The sequence below is a fragment of the Canis lupus genome, chromosome 2 (genome assembly GCF_011100685.1).
Source record: "Canis lupus familiaris isolate Mischka breed German Shepherd chromosome 2, alternate assembly UU_Cfam_GSD_1.0, whole genome shotgun sequence".
NCBI classification, from domain to species: domain Eukaryota; kingdom Metazoa; phylum Chordata; class Mammalia; order Carnivora; family Canidae; genus Canis; species Canis lupus.
The window spans coordinates 63,481,254-63,487,774 of NC_049223.1; the positions used below are offsets into that span (position 1 = coordinate 63,481,254).

General features: G+C 46.5%; 1 long non-coding RNA gene across 3 annotated transcripts; it reads right to left on the reverse strand.

The window, feature by feature from the left end:
• Window positions 1-995: 995 nt before the first annotated feature.
• On the reverse strand, window positions 996-5,976 carry LOC111092878. 3 transcript variants are annotated; one of them, XR_005355790.1, is made up of 5 exons: window positions 5,810-5,976; window positions 4,499-4,590; window positions 2,608-2,643; window positions 2,182-2,305; window positions 996-1,245 (listed from the first exon to the last, which is right to left on the reverse strand). It is a non-coding gene; the product is annotated as an uncharacterized LOC111092878 (long non-coding RNA). The 3 variants fall into 3 exon arrangements; XR_005355792.1 differs by lacking the exon at window positions 2,608-2,643; XR_005355791.1 differs by lacking the exons at window positions 2,608-2,643; window positions 4,499-4,590.
• Window positions 5,977-6,521: the final 545 nt, after the last annotated feature.

Genomic DNA, 6,521 nt, shown 5'->3' on the forward strand with positions numbered 1-6,521 from the left:
ATGGGGGCTAAACACAGGGACTCTGGGTTGGAGGTCCTGGGTTCAAATGCTGGCTCTTCATCTTATCACCTGGGGAGGATGGCATTGGGCTTAGTCTCACTCACTATTGCCCAGGAAGTAAATGGCAGCCTGGACTCAACCCAGGTCTGCCAAGCTACAAAACTCATGTTATTCTGCCTCCCAGAGGCTGGTTATGGCCTTCAAACAGAGTCCTTGAGAAAATAATTCTAACATCTTCAGGGCTGCACATGGTTCTGTAACTCTCTAGGCCCCTGGATGACAGTAAAGGTGCCTGAAAAGTCCAAAGTCGTAGTGGGAACACATTTTGCATCAATAGACAAAGAGGGAGAGAGGAGACACACAGACGCTTTGGGAAACACAGGTGGACCTGGGGAAAGCAGAGGCCAAGTTTTCTTCACCATGCAGAGCATTCCTGGAAGCCAAATGACTTAGGGAGGGTTCCCTAGAAGCACAGCCTGAGACAGGAATCTGAATGCCTGGGATGCGTTGGTGTGCTCAAGGGAGGGAGACAAACAGGCCAAAGGAATCAAAGGGCTGAGCAAGACCGTGGTCTGGAGCAAGGTCTAAGCGTGGTCTGTGGAGATGAGGATGCTGAATGGTGAACTGCCCCTTGGGACTGTTGGGACTGTTTCCCCGTGGGGCTGGCCACCCACGGGCCATGGGCTGCTCAGGGAAGGCTGACTATAAGTCTTCAGGAAATGGTGAAAAGGTGGCATTGGCAACCAACACTCTCCGTGGCTGGAGAGTGGTTGCTCTGACCGAGAAATGGGGATCAGGACCGAGACCCAGCTCCGCGTGAACACACAGCTTGTGTGTGTGTGCATTACGGAAGGGCCCCCTGGGCAGCCACATTGGTACTTTATCACTGATGCTAGAATCACCGGCCCATAGTGATAATTGAAAAGAGACCACTTTTAGTTGGCATTCATTTTCTTTTATTTCTTTTTAAAAAGATTATTTATTTGAGACAGAGTGCATGCACATGAGCCTGGGGAGGGGCAGAGGGAGAGGGAGAGGGACGAGCAGATTCTGTGCTGAGCACTCCCAAGGTGGGCTCGATCCCACAACCCGGAGATCATGACCCCAGCTGAAAACCAGAAGTCCGCTGCTCAACGGACTGGGCCACGCAGGCACCCCTGGTGGTCATCTCCAAATTCTCTGCAGTCGATGCCTCCCAGATTGTGTGTACACCACCCTTGGTGCACATTTACACACCGAGGCTTCCTAAGCAGAGGAGAAGCCAGGCAACCCGTTGCAGAAATGACCAAGAGGCGCCCCATGGTATTTCATGCCGCTTAGGCCTCCGGCTTTTTCCATCGCCCAAAAGGAGTTGCCCCATCTTCACCTCCTCCCTCTCCTCCAATAAGAGAACAGGATTTCTATCCACAGGAAGAATAATTCAAGTCTCACCCAATCTGACTGCTTCACTCTTGCTTATGAAAACCATAAAATCAGATACCCCCATGTGTGACCTCTGAAGACATGGGGGTTGAGAGAGTGTCATAGGATCTCAGCATTCAACAGGTTCAAAAAGAATGTGCAAATGGCTCCAGGATGATCTCTATCGAAAGACACAGAACCTGGACAGTATGTTCTTACAGATGTCACCCAAGGATGGGCGACTCCTTCATCTTAGGAAGGAAAAGTCTGACATCCCAGGGGTGTCCCTCCCCCTAAGGGTGCATTTCAGAGAAACTCACTGCAAATTGTGGCTGCATTTATTTTCAAAAGGATCTCTAGAGGCGAGAGGGCCGAGGGCCACCTTCTCACACTGTGCCTAGGGGCCCCTCTAACACCGGCATTAATTCAGAGACAAAGGGACACCAGAAAGTCGGTCCTGTGTGACTGAGGGGGGCCCAGAGCTGTCACAGAGCAGGAACCCGGATAAGGAACGCAGAAACAATATGTTTGAAAGGCAGGTGGGGGCTTTATGGAAGCAATCTTTACGGAAAGGCACGAGAATCCCCTTTTACACAAAAGCTATATCTGTAGCAAATGGCTGGCCTCTTTTTCACTGTCCGGGAAAAATGATTACCCGAAAGAAAAAGCATCTAATATTGTACCTTGTTCTCCTCCCCCCAACATGACACAAAAGACATCCTTATCACCCAAGCTCCATAATTCTACTTGGACTTGGAACCTCTTATCATGCAAGCTTACCTAGTGTTCCAAAAATGAGGGAGGATCTAGAAGAAAAAACAGCTTCCTTTCTTCTTCCAAAATGGCTTTCCCATTTTTTGAATCAACAAGCAGGACCCATGTCCTAATGTTGGTGTGTTATTTCCTGAAATTGAATATAATGGGTTTAGAAAAGTGGGGGGGGAGGGAGACAGAGTTTTGAAGTTTGCTAAATGCCCACCATCTCCATAACCACTCAAATCAGGCTATTTTTTTTGTAATTCCTTTAAATTAAATATCTTTGATAATAAATGCAAATCAGGGAACAATAAATTATAACTTCTAGGCTGACCAGTGACTAATTATATATATTATAATTAACTCCAGTTTCCAACACAAGGTATTTATCTTAATAATCAGCCCATATACATTAGCATATCTTAAAGGGATTTGTAAAACAGGCTTTACCATCTGAAGAGCCATCTGAGCTTCCTCCCCTGGACTCTGAAAGGGTGCAGATTCAAAAGAGAAGAAATTACTTTAAAAAGAAGTCTGAGCTAAATATAAGTTGAGAAACTCAGATTATAGGCATAAAACCCTGACTTGAAAATATTTATCCTAAATACACCCTCTGACCATCACTAAAGAGCCTTCAGATTCTAAAAATCTACAATTGCCACGAATCCTGTTCAAAATATCTTTAACCCTGCAAGGCTCTTAAAACGCCACCGTCAAAATGTTGGGTTAAGATTTGAACTTTCTCGAAGGAGACAGATTTTTTGGAAGCCTCTGACCAGGTTTTCTGAAAATCAGCAAGGAGAGCCCACTTTGGGTGTTGGTGGGACAAAACGGCTTGCCACCGATTCCATTCCTATGCCTGCCTTCCGGTCATTCTAGAAACTTAATTACTTCTCTGCCCCACAGTCGGCTGAGCTCTTGGGATTGTAAACAAGGCAGGGAGGGCCTACGCGGGCCCTCTGGAGCCCAGTTATCTGCCGGCTTTTTGTAAGATTTGAGTTTTGTTTTCCAGATTTGCCACGGAGTTCAGGGGTTCACTCCGAGAGCACCGAGAAGGAGGAGCGGTTTCAGGTGCTCCCCCTCTCTGCCTGCAGCCTGCCTTTCTTAAAGACCATGCGAGCCTCCTCCTAGGGCTTTTTCTCTGGCGCTCAGGAGTCTCTGGGGTGAGCAGTTAAGCCTTTTGATACAGCTGGTAATCCCAGCTCTGGCCATTATCTGTGCATTTTCCAACTGTCCCTGGGTAATTGTCCAAGGGACTTAGACAAGTCGGACCAGCCAAAGGCACCAGGAAGGTCAAACCGCAATAGAGCATGCCCTGATTTTATCCAGGAGATTGATGCGCAAATCACCTTGATTTCGATTTGGCACTGGGGTTATAAAATGCACTCGCAATCACCGATAACATGTAAGATCAGACCCAAGCATGGGACACTGTATTTTATACCCTCTGTGGAGTTTGCCCTAATGCAACCATAAATCAGCCCACAAAGCAGGGCATTTGGTCCATGCTAATAGAGACAACAGGGAAGACACCCAGGGTGCGTGGGGGATGGAGACATTTGGGGAACTTGGGATGAGCTTGAAATCTTTAGCTTGGATCAGGGCCACCCAGATGTCAACCAAAGGGGGACAGAGCACGGCAGGCCTTTAGGGGAAACCACAGAGGCAGTCAGGGTCACCCACGGAGACGTGCTTGCACATGTCCCAATGTGTGCATACATTTATGTTTCTCAGCGCTTGCAGAGATTTGAAATCTCCAGGGAGGAGAAAAAGGAACAAAACAGAAGGCAAAAATTAAAAAAAAAAAAAAGAGAGAGAGAGAGAGAGATAAGAAGAAGGCAAAATCAAAATCTAAAAAAATAGAGAGCAAAATCTTTCTCATGCACACCTTTGAGTGTGGAAAGAGGATAAAGTATTGTAAGGAGGAAAAATAAGCAGTCCAAAGCCGAAAATCTTTTGCACAGTTTGTAAATAACTCGGCAGAAACTACAATATCATCCCCCTGGAATCCTTCCTGTCTACCCCCATGAAAGGCTAGCATCAAATTAATTTTTTTTTCAAATTAATTTTAAAAAAGACAAAAAAGTACAGACTTTACTTTTTAAAAACTCTCCAGCATCAGTCACAGTAGTTTATATAACCATTTTGTAAAGCATCCTGAGTGGGAGATTTACTGGTCTTCAGATGAAACTCAGTTATCAGGAAAAGAAAGAAGCAGCTTGTCCTCCAGGAGATCCATCTTTCCCTTGCCTGGTGGCTGAAGTTCAACCCCCAAATCTGTTTATGGAAATGGCTCTGCTCCCCCAATCTTTCTTCCCTCCCTGTGCAGCCCCCCATTCACCTGTGGGGGAGTCCAGGCCAGCAGGCCTCTGCCTTGCTCTGTGCGGGGTATAGGCAGGGGCAGAGCCAAGGTTTACCATGCCTTATGAGGAGCTACGTAGAAAGAAAGAGAAAAATCTAGGTTGGAAAAAAAAGAAGAGAGACAAGTAATCACTTGCATTATTTTTTTCCTGCCATCTTTATTCTTCTAGAGCTTCATGACTTCCTCCCCCACGTAAATAAAGTGAATAAAGCAAACATCTAATGAAAAGGATTCCTCTGCTTGGGGTTCCACAGTTAGCTCTTCTCCCTGAGTGAAACAAAAACCAGCAGACTGAATTTGTGGAAAATATTGACTCCATTTAACACAACCGAAATTCCCTTAAATTTGAAGAAATGCTGCTTCCAATCCTGCATATATTTAAGCCTTCTGTAAAATCTCACATTTGTATTCCTGAATGCCATTGACGAGTGAACATGATTTGGGTTGGAAAATGAAGCAACTAGACAAATCCAGAGCCCTGGTGTAAAGAACCCCGAGGGTGGTGGTGGCCGAGCTGGAAACCCGCTTCTCAGCAGACTATCATTCCATGGTTTCCTTTTCCTTTTTAATTAAAGTGGAAAACACACACACACACACACACACACACACCATTTCTTTTTTAACAGTCCTTTCTCTAGTGATATCCTATCAAGGCAGGAAAATAAGTTACTAAGTGAAAAATTTGCATTGAGGCCAGAAAGGGGAAGAATCCTACAAATTCTCAAAACTCCGAGTCTTGAAGGTAAGTTATGTTTCTGATATCTACTGCATTGTATCCAAATGAAACTCTCCGACAGTTTTATACTTTTGAAACCGACACAAAACAAAAAGAAAAGATAAGAATGAAAGGAAGCTTCCTGTCGCACTTCACCCAAGGTCACCATGTCAACCTGAAATAACGAAAGGAAAGAAAGAAAGGAAAAGAAGAAAGAAAAGAAAGAAAAGAAAGGAAGGAAGAAAGAAAGAAAGGAAGGAAGAAAGAAAGAAAGAAAGAAAGAAGAAAGAAAGAAAGAAAGAAAGAAAGAAAGAAAGAAAGAAAGAAGAAAGAAGAAAGAAAGAAGAAAGAAAGAAAGAAAGAAAGAAAGAAAGAAGAAAGAAAGAAAGAGAAAGAGAAATCGCATTCTCCTTCCAAGAGGCAGAGGCTGTGCTCAGGGATTAGAGAAAAATCCAAACCCCATTCTGGCACATGGGCTCCCCTTTCTCCCGGTCACTCTCCCACCCAAGGTGAACAGTTGAGGGGCATCTGTGGGCAGAACCGGACCACCTCAAACCCACAAACAGTCTTCTTACCGAGGAGTCGCTCCCTGACCCAGCCAAGTGGGAGCACAGAAAGTTCTTCCTTCTGCTTCCAGATAACAGGGATCTTTCTGGATGGTCCCACCCAGAGAAGACGGACAGAACCCCAAGGAGCAAGCACAGACGGCGGAGGCCAGGCTGGCCCAGTACCAGGCCCAGGCAGCCACGTGATTGCCCAGCTGAGGGCTCGGAGGCTGACCTCCTTGTAAAATGTGTCAGCTAGAGCCAGAGAAGGTGGCAGGGGAGGGTGGGGAGGAGGTGTAGATACATCCTTGGAAGTGGCGGGGGGGAGGCTGGGGGGGACATGTGAGATAGATCCTGGAGCCCCCCAGTGCAGGATGGCATTTACTGTGCCTCCTTCATCTTCTCCTAATCATTGTCTCCTCAGGGGAGTCGGGCCGGGTGGGGGGTGGCGGGGTGCTGATCTAACCTAGCCTGGCCACTTAGGCTGAGCTGTGAGGCCTTGGGAGTTAACCTGTCAGTCTCCTTGCTGGGAAAAGCGGTGATGACGCACTGCACAGTGCGTTTCTGACGACCCACCTGGACATCCTCGAGGCTAGGCCACCTGCAAGCTCTGTGACAGTCTGTCCAGCACCTCTACCCACAAATGAGGGAAGAAGTAGTTCCTATTGTCACCATTGAGATTAGGCTTTCCTTTTGAAGGAAAGGGTCCTGCTTGGAGAACCTTAGCCCCCAGTGACCAGCA